Source organism: Phyllostomus discolor, chromosome 2 (assembly GCF_004126475.2).
Source record: "Phyllostomus discolor isolate MPI-MPIP mPhyDis1 chromosome 2, mPhyDis1.pri.v3, whole genome shotgun sequence".
In the NCBI taxonomy this organism is placed as follows: domain Eukaryota; kingdom Metazoa; phylum Chordata; class Mammalia; order Chiroptera; family Phyllostomidae; genus Phyllostomus; species Phyllostomus discolor.
The window spans coordinates 190,942,894-190,960,011 of record NC_040904.2 but is presented as its reverse complement, the minus strand read 5'-3'; the positions used below and the strand labels follow the sequence as shown (position 1 = coordinate 190,960,011).

The following is a 17,118-nucleotide window of genomic DNA, read 5'->3' as shown; positions in this document are numbered from 1 at the left end:
TTGGCCTCCCATCCAGCCACATTGGGTTCTTTCAGACTCCACGTGTGAGTGAGATTCTACAGTGTTTGTCTTTCTCTGATTTATTTCACTGAGTTATTTTCATCTTAAAGATGAGAAAACCAAGACTCAGAGGATAAGTACCCACCCAAGGTCACATAGCTGATCTGTGGGATGTCTGGGATTTGGCCTCGGGTCTGTCCTATCTAAAGCTTTATCCTTGACCCTGCCCTGCTGGCTCCTGCACCACTACTGATGGCAATTCAGCCTTATAAAGGAAGGTCATATTTGTTCTCCTTATTTGTGAACAAAGTTTTCTCTGATTATTTTAAATTGGGGGTTTATGACAGCTGATTTGTCTAACTTTGGTCACATTTATACATTGTGACCTTTTTGGAAGTAGAGGCTTTGAGTTCCTTTAAAAAATCTAAACTATAAGAGGAAATAGAGGAAAACCAACCCAAATCAGAGAATTTCTCTCAGCTTTCCTTATTAGGTTTATTATAATAATAAATATTCAGCAATCTTTCTTCCACACAAATAGGAAAGCCCAGGGCAGAACAGCGACCCTTGACCTAGTTGTATCAAGCCCACCGTCTTGGTAAAAGGGAATTTGCTGAGCGAATTGCTGATACAGAAAAGTTGAGGAAGGCAACCTCTTGCTTTTTACCCTTGTGTTTAAGGCCATTTGGACCCACCTAGGTGGAGATTGGGCTCGTGATCTGGTGAACTGGGACTGAGTTATGCCACCTAGGTGAGTTTACTTGAATGAGTGGAATCCATCCAGAGTGCCCCAGTTTCTAGACTGTCATTTGTATTAATTTTGGTGGAAGTGAGTCCACCTTTGGCTGAAATTGTGGACGTGGGCAGAGCAGAACTGGTTTCTCTCTTTCATCCTCGGTTCTAGACATGCCTGTAGGAGGCTCAGGAAGGTCACTGTTCAGACCAGGAGCTCGACTGCCCTAGACATCTCCGTTTCTCTACCTGTGAAATAAGGGTCATCAAGACAATCACTCTTTCCCTTCCCAGCTCCAAAATTCTGTGATTTTTCTTTAAAGCAGCAAGTGGAGTAGCCAGCTGAGCTGCTGTGTTAGGTTTTGCTTATTTCTTCACAGATTGATCTGATTCAAGTCCATGTTCATGGCGTCCAATTCTCAGACCACCTCAGTGGCCTCAAAGCCGTGTGCACAGTTCATATGCTCAGCCACATAGGCAGGCTTGTGGGTAGATGTAGATTCCTTATCTCTTAGGTCTAAAATAATTAGGTGGATTTCCGTTCCAAGAGTGAAAGGGCCAGTGTGGTAGGGAGCAAGCTCTCATTTGGCAGGTATTTCAGAAGGTGGTACCAGGGTCCTTCTGGCCTCAGAGCCTCAGGGAAGCCTTTCTTTTGCCTGGCGTAGCTCTGCCTGCACCATGTATGTTAGTGTTCTCCTTCAAATGCAGCAGCATCTACTCAGCTCAGTCTTCTCCCTTTTTGCCAGGAAGCAGAACCAGCTTGTCCTCTCTGCCTTCCCAAGAGAGGTCAGACCTGGAGCCAAGGGTGCCACGTAGTCAGCTCTAATGGCAATGGCTTCAATTCCCTTATTTCATCACCAATTAGAACATGCAGGCAGTGCTAAGTGACACAGAGCCCATAAAACATATCTGCTTCCTGCTGATTTCATAGTTCTGGAGGAGAGGCCGTGCATGGGGATTAAGATAGACTGGACTACCAAGCAAGGGTGCTTGGACTATATGCTTACACTAAAGAGAATAGATTTCCTTTTGAAGGAACACAGCTGCAGTGCTGTGGTGTGTGCACATGTGTGCGTGGGCTCTGAAGAGCAGGGAGCACCCATCCATCTCTAGCTGTCATGTCTAAGAACATTAATAAGAGCCTCAGCCTCATATACCTGCAGGTGATCACAAGACAGCTGTTGAAGCATTCGAAAAACAATGTCTTTGTCTTCTGGCTGCTTTCAGAAACACTGGGAGAAGCTTTCCAGTGTTCCAGCCACTTCTTAGAGAATACACTTTGGGGCAGTTCTGCAATTTGCTTTTGGTGCCAATCATTGGAAGGTTTGTGTTTACACAGACCCTAGACTGTGAGTGGCCCTAGTCTTTCCACCTGTCGTTCTGATCGGTGGGGTCTGATCCTTGTGACTTGCTGCAGCAACACCAGCTGTAGCTGATGGAGTCTGGACTTTCGTTAGAGAAGTGGATAGCCTGGAAGTGGATTGTCTCCATCTCAGCAAACCATATCTCATGCAAATTTCTCTCCAGCCAAAAAGAAAAGAACAAACAAATAGAATGTCAGCTTTTTTTTTTTAGATTTTATTTATTTATTTTTAGAGAGGGGAAGAGGGGAAGGGAGGGAGAGAGAGAGAGAAAAACATCAATGTGTGGTTGCATCTCACATGGCCCCCAATGGGGACCTGACCCACAACTCAGGCATGTGCCCTGACTGGGAATCGAACCTGTGACCCTTTGGTTCTCAGCCCATGCTCAATCCACTGAGCTATGCCAGCCAGGGCTAGAATGTCAGCTTTTAAAACAAGCTTCTGTAAAACATTGGAGAAAAGTCAGACTATGTATAAATCAGAAGAGAGGAAATGAGGCCCATAACCAAAGATTTGAGATTTGAGGAGTTTCTAAAAAAAAAATTGTGCTCCAAATTGAGCAATACTTGGTCTTTCTGGTGCCACTGTCACCCTGTGTGGAGCACCCCGTGCTCCCTGTCATCGGACCAGCTCTCTTCTCTGTGGAGCGATCATCCTTCATACCTCACTTTTCATCCCTCATTCCTGACAGCCCGAAGCCTCACACCAGGGTGCTTGACTGCACCCTGCTTTTGTTGGCACAACCTCCCAGACTTACTCCGTGTTTTAAAGTGACTCTTCAACTGGCGTTAACGTGCTCACGGGGACCCAGCGCAAAATGAAAATGCAAGTCCCCTCCTTCAAAAATTATGAAGAATTTCCAGAGAGCCACAGCACAGCATTAGAACAAGCACAGACAAGCTCAAACAAGCATGGGGCCGCTGCATGGGTCACACACAACGCCAGTCTGATGCTCAGGATTGTATTTTGGAAAAATAGGAGTCAGTTGTAGGGTTCCGTGACTCTCCAGCTCAGTCCCTGCGAGGGCCTTTGACACATCCCTGACCTGTGATTCAGAAGGATCCATTCAGACGGGAACTACCCAGGGTCTGGGCTTCTCTTTTCTCTTTTGAAGTTGTTGAGGCCATGCAGAATGCATTTGGTTAGTGTTTCATCCAGTCTGGCTGGGCAGTCGGTGTGGTTTCTCTGGCATCTCCTGAACGGGAAGCAGGTCAGATTTAAATAAAGGGTGTTGGAGTTACCCATGCTGTGAGCGAGCCCACGGGGAGAGGAAGCTGAAGCCTGGGCCGCAGGCAGCCAGGTTATTGGAGTCCGGGATCCATTGGCTCTGGGCAGGAGGCTTGCATCTCAAGTTAGGAGGCCCCACCTGAGTATCTAGCATCACATGGGCATTCTTTGGTCCAGAAATATGGTCCTTGCCCCAAATTATTTCATAATCTCTTTGGACAATGTAATGCCCACTAAAAATACCAACAAGCCCTAAATCCATGAGAGGTACGGATCTTCCAGGTCTATGATGTGATAGAGGCGGTAAGTCCTGTGGACAGGAGAGTGAAGAGATTTACCTTTCCCGAACGACAAGCTGTGAGTGTGTTTCCTGCACCGAGATTGTCACACCAGCACGTTTTTCACTTACCAGGGATGGCAGGGGAGGACTGGCTGACAAATCACGAAGCCAGCCCACTTGTCATTTTACAGAACACTGCATGAACGTGAGTTTATCTCTGGCCAACACCGAGAGGCCTTGGTGTTTCCCACAGTGGGAGACTTGAGGCGCTGTGGGCGGCTTCTTTGGGGAGCCGGGGAGCAGCATGGCCAGTGAGGCTTGGGAAGGAGAAAGCAAGTCCAAGCACTAAAACCCAGCAAGGGTGGGGCTTGGGAAAGGGGCAGGAGCAGAAACAGGGGAGTGGAATGTGGAGATGAAGACTGTCAACAGAATCACTTCCCCCTTTCTTCCTTCCGCCTTCACACTGGACCGTTCGGCGACTTCCCTCCCTGAAGTAGGAAGTGGTCGTGTGGCGACACTGAGGGCACGGGCTTCTGCTGCGTGTGCTTCCTGGTACGCTCCCTGGCTCTGAGTCAAGGGGAAGTGAAGACCTCCCCTCCCTCCCTGTCTGATCTCCCGCTGATCGGAAGCCATGGACACCACCAGTTGCAGTTTGCACAGATTAACAAAGGGATAGGAGCGGGTGGTTATTTGTAATAGTGCTGATAGCAGGCCAAAGAGTAGATATCTGAAGGTATTACAAAGGGCTTCTGAGGATGCTATTAGCATGTTTGGGCACAGTCTGCGTATTTAAAGGTCACAGAAGGTAATTAGCCCAGTCATCCCCCAAATTGAGAGCTCTGTCACGGCTGGAGTTTGACTTGAAGTAAGAAATCCTAGCAGCAAGGCTGAGTGGTAGAGTGGAAAGAGTATAGGTTTTGGGGGATGAGGTGGTGAGGAAGACAGCTCTGTGTTCAACTCTTAGCTCTGGGACTTAAATTCTCTAAACCTCGGCTTCCCTTTAAAATTAGGATAAAAAATTATTGCCAAGATGTTTTAGAAATAAGCAAGATAATGTTTATAAGATATCCAACAGGGAGTCTGGCACCCTAGAATATAGTAGGTACCTAACTAATGTTAGGTTTCTTATTTTTCTTAGGAGAGTAAGTAAAGATACCTGTATTGAGGTCACAGAAAGTTGGAATGGTGGGAAAAGTCACTGTTAAAATGGGGTCCATAGAGATGTGATCACTTTCCTGCATCTTTTCACCTGTGATCAGAATGGTCCCTGACCTCAGCATTTTTAAGAGGTTTAATATAAGAAGTACTATAGGTTACCTCTGCAGAGAGTCTTGAATCTGAACATTATGCTGTGTTCACTTGTAGACTGGGCTGACACTGGAAAATAGGCTGGCTCGACTGTATGTGATAATTAGGGGCAGGGAGAGCATCAAGAATTGAAAACCATAGATAATCCCAGTGTCTCATTTTAGCCAATAGCAATTCTTCTCCCACCAAGTCTACCAGAACCGCTAACAAGGAGAAAAATCGACTGGTTTGAGTTTCCTCACCTTTTCTTCTCCCCTGCCTATCCTCAGTCAAGGTGCTAATGAACAGTGAAGTGGCCAAATGGGGAGAAGCAAAGGTTTAGAAAATTCACAAACTGGGTAATCGGTTTGAATAATTAACTCCAGTAGAAAGAGCACACAGCGTCTTCTGCAGTGTGCTGTCAGAAGCTAAGTGAACACGTCAGAAGTAAAGCTTTCCTTTTCAAGTTTCCTTTTTAATCTAGTGGTAGGTATTTTAGGACACCACATTTTATGGACTTGGAAGCAATGAAAGAGTTAAACTGTTCCAAGAATACACAAGGATTCTCACCCTCTTCTAGCCTCCTTATGCCAGAGTAGCAAGTCAGAGAAGCCAAATCGACTTCTCTGAAAGTCAAGAGAACTGAGTTTGCTCTCCCACACCTCAATCCGAGGCCATCTCCTGAACTGAGAGATACGGACGACCCATTGCCAAGAAGCCAGTCACATTGAGGGCGAGGTTTTAGTGTTCATCAGAATCACCTAGAAGGTTTTCACAAGCAGTGTGCTGGGCCCTTCCCCTAGAGTTTCTGATTTAGTAGGCCTGGGTTGGGACCAAGAATTTGCAAACCTCAAAAGTTCCCAGGTTCCAGTGGCCACACCTTGAGAACCACAGGTGTATTAGATAAGAAGATGAGCTCTGAAATCAGACAACCTGAGTCTGAATCCCAGATCTCTCACCTGATAGTTGTGTGACTGGGTGGTTACAGTTTAGGTAATCTCTTAATGTCCACGTTTTCTCACTTGTAAAATGGGAATACAAATATCTCATAGGGTTGTGAGCATTGAATGAATGAATACATGATTAAGCCCTTAGAATATTGCCTGCTGTATATCGTGAGTATTCAGTATAGACTGGCACAGTTATGGGCTCCCTACAACAACGAATATGATGGCTGGTATTCACGGAGCACTGTGTGCCGGAAGACGTAACTAAGCACTGTAAGGATTACCACATTTAAGACCCACAGCCTTCTCTCCCTTCTCTCTAGCTTCCTGCTTTCTTCCTTCCTCTTTCTTCTGTTATCCCTTTCCCTTCTACCTACCTTTGATTTGTCTTGCTCTTCATAAACTATATTGTAACAAAATGAATCAAATCCTAAATAAAAAAGAAAATACACATTTGCTCTCCTAAAGTGTGACCTTCAAGAGTATGAGCTCTTGAAGGACTGTGCCTTGTCTTCTTGATGCCTGTATCCCGGCATGGGACCAGGCATGTAGTTGGAGTTTGGTGAATGTTTAGTACACGAGTCCTGTCATCCTTACAAATCAAACTGGATACATCCATCTGGGTTCCCTCTGGTTCTTCATCCTGTTCTGGCTTCTCCTTGACTGACACGTTGGTGAGTTTAGCCTTTGTTCTTTCTTCCCCCAACTGTGGGCACACACACACCAAAACAAAAGTGAGATCACCAGCCATGTAGAAAGTTTTTGTTTCACGGGCTGCTACATAGACTACCTGTCAGAATGTTTTGTACTCTTGGGATAAGTCTAGGTCACCTTTCAAGTCTCCAGGAAGCATGTGGGACTGCTGGTTGGGGAGGGTAGAACCTGTACCCTTGAGGGCTCCTGGAGGGAGAGCAGGCCATTCACAGCCAGCCTGTGCACCCTGACCCAGCAGGGTTGGCTCCCTGCCTCCTCGCCCACAACTTAAGGGATGCTGTGTGGCAGTTCACCCAGCTCTCAGTCTTTACAAGGAAGTTGGTTGTCAGGAATCGCCCAGTTACAGTTGGTTTAAATTCACAATTAAACTATGACTGCCTCCAGATAGCAAGCAGGTCAGCTGCCTGAGTCTCAAGTTACTCTTGCAGCTTGGGTTTCCCTCCGACAGGTCCTGATAGGAGCTGGTTTTGCACAGTTGATGTGGCCAGGGCTTACGTCAACGGTTAAGGTTTCTGTGTATAGCCTTCTTAGCAGGCCTGGAGAGGGAGCATGTCCTGAGAGCTACAGAGGAAGTTTCCTTCCATGCAAGGCATGTTCCTGGATCTCTAGTATTTGGAGCCAATCATGAGAACTAGATTTGAATCCATCAGACCAGGAGAATTTATACTCAGGAAAATCTGTAAACTCTGAGATCCATTTCCAGGGTCTGTTTTTGCATTATTTCTCTGCTTTCCCCATGACTGGGTCTTACATAAACATTGATCAAGGGTCTGCTCTGTTCCAGGCACTCTCTTGGTTCTAGTGACATGAGGAATAAGACATAAATGTAGACGAGACCTAACCTTCAGGAAGCTTTTACTTCTCCTCTTTGTGTCAGTGGAGAGGGTTGAGCTGGTGACAAGAAGAAAGATTTGGGGAGAGGGGGGACTTTAGAGATAATGATAAACCCTTGGAATCAAGTGTTAACCTGGAAAAGTGTTAAGACTATTCATCAGGGTGTTTGTGGTAAATACGTACCGGATGGGGCTTGTCTGGCTGTGTGGTTCACCCATGAGACCCTTGCAGGCTTCCCAAACCACTTCTGACCAGGGGCTCTGTATTAGCATGGAGCCGAGTAGTGGGGCCTTCCTTACCGGGTGACACCAAGGTCTGGGGTACAGCTGCTCTGGTATCTGCACAGACAGGTCCTAGCTGCCTGCCCTTAGGTTCCCCCGCTTCCCACTTGGGAAGACTGGAGTCCTATGACCACGTATTTCTTCTGTCATGAAATGGCTACCACCCCCCTGTTCTGCCCATTTTCCCCATCAGGTTCACCTTGGGTCAGGGCACATCTTTTCTCCAGGACCCATTCATTCTCTGCCAGGAACTGGCAAGGAGATTTTAAGACTTATATTTCTTTCTTTCTTCTTTTCACTCAACACCTCATCTGGTGCTAAACACTTACATGTCATACTATGAGTATGTGTGAATGGATTGGTCAGAATTCCAAGTTTGAGTTGCAAGAAAATTCTTTTGTATTGCAGTGTACATGGCTTAACATGAGAAAAGGTACTGACAAGGACTTGGCAGTCCTGAGAGTGTCTTTCCAATGGCGTTTGACTTGAGTGTTGACCTATTTTGTAACAGAGCGGGATGGGGTTTCTCTTTTACCTACTGTTTCAACAAAGTAAGTGTACTAAAGGTCTCTCTCAAAGGCAACATATATTTAAAATTTCAGAATAGTGTTCTCAGGCTGAATTAAGATTTCTTCCATGTTGTCCCATGGGACTGATGGAAGCACCTTCTCTTAACATCTGACTTGCTGTATTATTTTCAGAATTTATTGCCTTTCCATCTGACTCCCTCCAGGTGCTGCAAGGGTAAACGAGAGTCATGTCATACTATTTCGGTGCCCAGCTGTGGATCCACAGTTCCTCTTGCTGATATGTAGTGCGTACTCAGGAAATGTTGACGTACTCAAGAAGTGATCAGATGAATGGGTAACTTGGCTTATGGGAGTTCTTCAGGGCATTCCAAATGGTGGAGGGATTTGTTTGGAAGAAGGGACATGAAGAGGCAAAGGGACAGAGGGGAGATCAGCTGTGTCCAGAATTCACAGTCACTTCCTCAGGAAACACCACCAGATATTATTGGATGTGCAGGAAATGATGCCCTTGGTCACGGTCCTAGACCGCAGTTGTCATATTGGGTACCCACTTTGTGCACAGCTCATACAGTGGGTGGAAAACATTAAAGCAACGTTATTCTTCACAACCTAGATACGATATAAAAACAAAATAATTAAAAAGGTACAAACCAGTTCAGGATTATGTATATGAGTACTTAAGTCAGAGAGAGGAAGAAACATACCGTGTTTAATACAGCAGTGGGAGCCTTAGACACGCAGACACACGACTTCATTTAATCTGCACGGCCTTTCAAGGTAGCGTCTTTATCTCCAGTTTCCAGACGAGGAAACTGAGATACAGGGACCGGATCACTTGTGCAAAATTACACAGCTAGTAAAGGTCAATGCCAAGATTTGAACTTGTGGGCATGGAAGAGACATTATTATATGGTGAAGGGCAGGTAAACTGAGAGCGGGTGAGGGGGAAGGACACCAATACGCAGAGGCCCTGCCTTGTAGCTTTGAGGAGGTAGCCTGCCCTTGCATATATATCTAAACACCATTTCAGACGACAAGCTGTTGAATGTGGAGTTAGTCCGCCTCCCCCAAAGGAGAAAGCGGCACAGAAGGAACCTTGTAGACCCCATAGGCTATGGAGGCTATTTGTACTCACGTACAAGCTAACTGCATCCTTCACAGAACTAGCTTTTGCGACATGGACCCCGTGTAAAACCATCTTCTAGGGCTGCCTCCCTCACTGTGGCGGTGTGCCTGGGAGCTTCCTGTTCCATTGCAATGTTCATGTTCCCTTCGATCATTTTACATCGCTTCGGTCCTCATCTCCCTCATCCGTGTCACTCTGAAGTCACTTGGGAGGAATACTGATCCTAAAGACAGACTCAGAAAATAAGAAATAAGAGGAGCTGAGAAAATATGGCTTCAAACGTACTTGGAGCTGATTTTCCATTCAAGAGGTTTGAATAAAAGCGTGTTGAATGAACCTGATTTACACTGTTATGAAAAGTGAAGCATTACAGCACAGGTTCTGTACAGGCTGCATCACACACGTGGGGAAGAAACGTAAGGGCTTTGTGGTCCACAGGTGTGTGCAGAGTGCCCTGACCAAGTGCCCCCCGCCCCTTTAAGATTTATTTTTAGACAGGAAGGGAGGGAGAAAAAGAGGGAGAGAAACATCAATGTGTGGTTGCCTCTCACATGCTTCCTACCGGGGACCTGGCCTGCAACCCAGGCATGTGATGTGTCCTGACTGGAATTGAATCGGCGACCCTTTGTCTCGCAGGCCGGCACTCAGTCCCAGTCACTGAGCCACACCAGCCAGGGCCCAAGTGCCCCTTTGACTGCTGTGCAGGAGCTGACCCTGGCAGGAGAAGGTGGCTCTGTTTCCAGGTCTGAGATTTGGTGATCTGTAATTCAGTACATGGGGCTTATGTAAAGGCTTTTGTTGCCTGTCTGTTCCTCTTTCAAGCTGGAATTTGTTTAGCACAGAGGAGTAAATTAGGGGTAGATTATACACAAGCAATGTGTATACACTAGCAATACACTAGGATGTCTCAGAAGAGAATAGTCTCCATACACCTTAAAAAAAATCAGATCCTTTTACTTTGCTGTGGGTGATGGAAGAGATGGGGATGGCCTTGAGGCTACCCGGAGATCCCCTTCAAGGTTAATTATGACAGTAGTTTCACTCTCAAATTGGATCATAGACATTTAGAGTAAAGGGTACTATTTAGACTTATTTATTGTTTATTAAACGTTTAAACCACTTTAAAAATTTTTAAACTTGAAACTTTTTTACATAGTAACCCACTACTTGTACCTGACTTCTTCAAGTCTACCCAGTATGCCCACAGAGTTATTCCACAGTTGTTATCGATGTGTACTTACAATTTAATATTCCACTTTTAACATTATTTAATATGAAAATAATAATATGTAATACCGTATGTAGGGCCTTAGAGTTTACGAAACACTGTGACACACATCCTCTGTTATCTTTGGTGGCTCTGTGGCATGCCACTGAACTGATCTGCCACAGTTGAAGGCTCTCTCTAAACTCAGTCTGCTTCAGTGTGGGAAACCATGGCAGCTTTGGCCTTATCACCGTTTCCTGCTCAGGCAGGTAAGATCTGCGAAAGGAAGGAACAGTTGCCAAACGGCCAGGTGTGCCAATTCACGGCCTAGAAGGGGCAGCTGTCGGTTGAACTTTGCCCATGTTTTCAGGATTTTATCTGATCTCTGGGTGTTCTTGTGAGTGTGCTCCTGTGTGTGTGGGAGCATCAGGATCGGAGAGCCGTTCAAAGGCCTCGTGCCTCTAACTGAAGAACTTTCTCAAGGTCCCTAGAGCTGTGCGCAGCCATCTTGGAACAGGTGGGAGCCGTGTTGCATGTGCAGGGGTAGGTGTGGGTTCATCCCTCATAATGGCCTCTCAGAGGCTTTGAGAGGGTTGCTCCTTGGGCCACCCACTGTACTGTGAGTGGAGAAGGAGATGTGACAGGAGTAGCCAGTTTCCCAGTCTTACTGGTATTACTGCTGGCAGTTTGAAGATTCCCTCCTTCACCCCGAGGCAATCTCAGTATGACTCATACTGTAGGGAAGATAGTGGCCTTTGAACTCTTGGTTTCAGACAGTCTTGACCTTGGTTAGATACCATCTTGACCTCTGGAAAGAACTGTGCCCAGGGCCTACTGTTTTGTGACTTCTTCTCTCCACAAAATAACTGGTGACTTTATTTTATTTTTTAACTTACATGTCTAAAGTTGAAGGTCATCTCTTTTATAGTGAAAAAATAACCATTTGCTCTGTGGTGAGCCAAATATGTGGGTTAAAGCAGGAAGACTAGCTGTCCTGGGTTCTGTCCTAGGTTTTCTCTCTCTCTCTCTCTCTCTCTCTCTCTTTTTTTTTTTTTTGCTGATTCACAAAGCATTTAATTTCTTTCCACCACTTTTTCTAGATCTGTAAAATAGAGAGGAAAGTTTATGAACATCTATGTGCTACTAGGGGTTTTTCTGTGCAAGTGAAAATTATTATTGATACAAACACAGGATTTGCTGCCAGCTTCAAGGAGTGCATTTTACTCTCTCTGGAAAGAGGCCAGCAGTAATGATAGAAACACAGTGCATTTGACTTTGACCTTACCTTTGACAGCTCTTCCCTTACAATCTTTAAAAACACACTCCACCATTTAAGAGAACAGCAACCAGTCTTCAGCAAAGTCTGTGGTCTGTGCAAGCCTTTGTACAACTTTGGGATTGTGGTGAGAAAACCCTATTCTTCATTTGCTTCCTGATATCTTGGGATTTTAGAAGTGTTGGAAATAAAAGTGGCAGAAAAGCAGCATAACCTGCTTGACAAGTCTTGTATCAACAGAGGAAGTCCAATAAGGCTCCTGGCCTAGGATTGCCAAGCTCAAAGAAGCCAATTGTAATGTGCACAAAGGTGAGAGTCACTGAAGCCCAGGGAGCTCCCAGGAGGCCTGCGTGCAGGCAGGACCCAGAGTTCCAACCAGGGACAGAAGGTCCATGGCAGCCCAGGAGGTGAGCTGAGTCCAGTGACTGTGGATCCTTTGGTGAGGTGGCATTACCTGAACTGGCCATGTTGCTGGGTGGACATCTGACCATTGTTCCTGCCCTGCTGTCCTGTCACCCTGTCATGTCAGTCCTCTAGACTTCATCCCGCAGGTGCAGAGAATGGTGTTGGCAGCTCTGTCCACTGCAGAATGCGGGTGGATTTGTGAGCTTCCTTTTGATTTCCTTTTTTGTTGAGGGTACAACAGTCAGCCCATTAGGGCAGAGGTGTAAAGAGAGAAAGCCTTTCCCGTGGCCCCTCAGTGGGCTGCCATTTGCCCTTCCCGAGAATATTACTTTATATTGCTGAAATCATACTTCCAGAAAATCAGAAAAAGTGCGAGAATGTCTTTCACTAATTTGTATGTATACTGGGCAGCTTTAAGGTGTTCTTGTGAGTGAGGGAACCCATTCACATGTGCCCTGGTGTAACCCCCTCCTTGGCTCCCTTCCTTTCTCCCCCATTCTAGGCCAAGAGCCTGCAGTGTATTTGGTGACCCAGAAATGGTGAAAGTGAAACCACTTTTTGTGGCACTGCTCAGTTGAATGGGAAGTGCTGCTGGGGAGAAATCATTTAATGGTGAAGTTAGGAGTGGCTCTCTTCCTCCACAGCAATAAGAAGACTCATGAATAAATCTAAAAAGGCAGCTTTGGGTCTTTATGAAATAAAAACATTTTCTTCTCATTTCGTGTTGTATTGCCAGCACCTAGCACAGTGTTCCACAACAAACAAGATTTTTGATACAAATTACGACTAGATGGCTGAATGAATGGGTGCTTTCCTTGGCCACAATTTAGGGTGCTTATGGGAAACATGAGTGCCATTTGTTTTCCAATATTTCTGTGTGAAAGCAAGAGCTTGTGAAATTCCCTACTGTTATTCGTAAGAGGAGAAGAGAGAACAATTTTTTTTCCCTACCTTCTTGGCCGATAAGGAAAAGCAAATTTCAGAAAAACATGGGACGGAACAGGAAGTGCTTAGAGGTTTAGTCATACTTGTTAGGTATGAAAAAGCCCCACTGCATTCTCATATTGTTTCTTTTATGGACTTAACACTTCCTACTTTGAGAATACCTTCCTCCCCAAGGGTTCAAAGCCCTTTATAGTCATTAACCTTCATCCTGCTTCTTAAAAACTGGAACTGGTAACTGCCATTTAGCTGGTGTTAGACCAGCTAAGACTTTCAGCTAAATGCATTTTATCTGTCTGGGTCCTATAGCTCAGTTGAGAATGTGGTCCCTCTGGGGAACCAACTTGCCCAGTTTCCCTAAGACTTTCTGGTTTTAGCCCCCAAATCCCACATCTCAGGAACGGCCTCAGTCCCAGGCAAACCAGGATGGTTGGTCGTAGCCAAAAAGGCGACCCATGCAAGGAGACCTGCATAAAGAGTTCCACCCCACAGTCCTTACCCTCCACCCGATCAGGTGCTTTAGAAATGACCAAGGTGACACTTGGGGATGGTGCAGTACAAATCTTTAGTGCCACTTGATTCAAAGCACACAGTCCTGGAGTTAGGGAAATTTGAGACAAGTCGTTCTACAACGCAAATTTCTGGTTTCTTGTGTTTTTCGTTTTGTCTACCCTGTCTCTCTCTACCACAGTATATGGTGAAAAACGAAAACAAGAACTCATACCTACCTGATTTCTGAAACCAGAAGTGTGACTTCAGATACTTCTGTTGCTCTCAGATTTTTCATCTGAGGAATGAGGATGCTGGTCTCAATTCCTAGGGCCCCTTTCGGTTCAAACTTACTAGGAGGAAAGAAGCAAGAAGCAGGAGAGATCGAAAAGAAAATGGATTCCATCTCCTTTAATCAACTTTACTCACAAGGGGGACATTTCCTTTAAGCATAACTCTTTCCATGTACTTGGGGCATTTCCACCCATGACACCCCACCCCGTCCTTTACTGCTGCCTCACACTGGGTGGTCTGGGCGCGCTGCTTTGTCAGTGCTGGAAGGAGTGGCCGTGGCCATGGTTCTCCAGGTGCACCTGACACTGGGCCTAAATACGTTACCCTGGGTGTCAGAGTATTTAAATTGCCCCACTCCAGGTTTTTAATCATCTTGTGAAACACCAGAACTTTCAAAAACTTTCTAATGTTTTGTTTTACTATCTTCCATGATTCAGTGGGAATACCACCTTCATTTTGCCAAAGATCCTCATCTGCCAAAGAACTTCTCATTTTGGGGAGAAAACATAGAGGGACCGTGGCTCTGGAATCCGACATACCCTGAATTAAAACAAAGTTCTTTAAACTTGCTGAGACTTGTTTTGTTCATTTACAAAACAGAAAGGTATCCTAGCTTCAGCGTCTAGTGCATGGAAGGTGCTGCATATATTTTATTTACCTCTTCATTTTCCCTTAGCCCGTCTGCCCACAGCGTGCTCCCTGACCTATCACCTGGTTTTCATTCTTCCCCTCAGACTTAAGTTGAAAGGTTACAGAAAAGGTTACACGTAAAGGAGAGTCAGTGTACAGAGAGTGGGTACTGACCAAATAATTATAGCAGAGGATAATTATCTCTTTTCCTGACAGCTCTGCCCCTGAATGCTTGTGGAACCAACCGGGAAAGAGGTGTCATTAGCAAAGAACCAGTTCCCTCAATGCAAGAAATGAAATGTGTTCATTAGTAAAGCAAGACGGGCACATTTCACACTCCAGCCCCACACTCCATGCATGGTGTGGAAGAGTTGATCTGAAATCTAGGGGAAACCAACGTGGGAAGCTATCCTGCTGTTGTAGCAGCCTCGGGAGAGCCACTGGGTGTTTCCTGTGCTCACTAGCAGGTTAATCGAAAGATAAAAATGCATGTTCTCACTTTGGGCAGAGTGTGGGCCTCAGTGCTAGAGAAATTGCCTTGGAATGTCTCTCACTGAGTACCTCCCCAGCCCAGAGAGATGGGTTACCCAGTCGTGCCAGGACGTGCAGACCTGGCAGTGGCCACTTCTCCTATTGGCAGCCTCTTTATAGGAATCGAATCTTTGATTTCCGTTTTCTCATTTTTTTCCCTGCTGAAAAACATGATTTACAAAGGCACTTGAAAAGGATTTAAACTCTACAGTAGATCATAATTTTACGTGAGCATCATCGCTTTTATCACATAGTCTTTATGTAATTATGTGATATTTGATGCTACCACAGATGGAGCCAGCAAGCCCTCTCGGAATTGACCATATCTATACATGTGTGTATCTCTATGTCCTTAAGATTTGCCACAGCGCTGGCACGTGTACTTGTCATTGATAGTTACTAAACATTTTATGTGCCAGGCTCTATGCTAAGTTTATCTGCTTCAATCCTCACAACCTTTTGAAGTAGAGCCAGTGTTGTTTTCGATTTTATAGATAAAGCTATAGCCCTTAACCACCACTCTGCACTGCTCAAAAATATACTTAGAACTGAATGAAGAACTCGAAGGGAAAGGAGAACACGGTCCCTAGATTCTCGTGTTTTTGTGTTGTGTGTGTATTTGAGAATACAAAACTTTTGTCTCTTTAAAATGTCATGGAAATAAAACTTGAAGGGCTTCATTCTTCATCCCCCCTCCCCCTTGTAAAAGTGGGCAAAAATGTCTTGGTAATTTATGGCATGTGTCCCAAAGGTGGCCACGTTAGTGACACTAGTTCCTGCCTCCAGGCCTTCAGTTCCACGTGTACCATTGTTTTCCTCCTGCGTAATCCACTCTCCCCCCTCTGAAGGCATCTGTAGCACCACCCACATCCACTTGGCAGCTGCTACACTAGAATACCTTCACCCCAACATCAGCACAGAATGGGGGTCAGGGGCCTCTGATAAGTCAAGCCTTGCTTCTTGGTATGTGTAGGCATTCGGGCAAGTGAGCTGATCTTTGGAGGACTTCTGAGCGAGAGGAGAGTTGGTGTGTAGTCACCTAATGTGATTTCTAGAGCCGTGTGGTGTAAGGCTAAAAACTGGTGCACCCATACCAGCACTGAAATATCCACGTGAGTCTGGTCTCCTTCGGAGTTTCAAAAGTAGTCACTTACCAGACAGCTGGACACGCCTCGCTTGGAAGGAAGGACCCAGGTTTTGCTGTCTGTAGGTTGTGGGTTCACAGACTGGTCTGCCTCTTACTAACATGATGCAGGTTATATGATGTCTTGGAACCCTTAGTCTTTGGTCTTTTAGTCTTTAAAAATGGGGGTTAAAATCTCATGATAACTTGATTGTTGGGAAATTTAAATGAACTGATACATGTGCCTGTTACAGAATAGCTGACGATAAATAATAGTTTGTTTTCCTTTCCTTTTAAGTCCCCTCCCATCTAGACTTGAAGCTCCTTGAAGAAGATAGAGATTTTGTTTTCTTATGTATCTCTATATTCTCAGCACCTAGTGGTGCCAGGCAGGTATTTGTTGAACCCAAGAAGGATCTTTAGAAAGGTCTTCGGATCATTCTTTCCTTCACTCGCCGATTACTGGTTGTGTATCTACAGTGTGTCAGGTGCTGTGTGGGGGGGGAGAGGAGCCAACAACCTAAGGGAGAGAGACATTACATAGATAATTAGAGTAAGGAACAACTTTGGTCCTTGATGTGGGTCTTAAATTTTGAAAACAGCTAAAATTGTTTGGCATCTGTTACATGTGATGAGTAAGGTTTTTGGTCAGATACAAGAAGTAGCAATAAACCATTATCTGGAACTGACTCTGAAGGTCCTGGTAGGGGTGTTGTACAAGTGCTGCTGAGGAAGGATGGCGTGATTGGAATGGGTGTGAGTACATTATAGGGTCTCTATCTTGCAAGGCAGCAGAGTTGATGGGGTGAGCTCACAGCAGGTAAGGTATTCCAGGAATTGGGAACCGCCTGGAATAAGGCCTAAAAACAAGTCAAATAATGCGATAATCAGGCAGAGAA

At 45.4% G+C, this 17,118-nt stretch overlaps 1 protein-coding gene across 3 annotated transcripts in view; it reads left to right on the top strand.

Moving 5' to 3' along the window:
• Positions 1-17,118, top strand: part of ETV6 (ETS variant transcription factor 6) — a 218,554-nt gene that overhangs the window by 59,258 nt on the left and 142,178 nt on the right. The window lies entirely within an intron of this gene.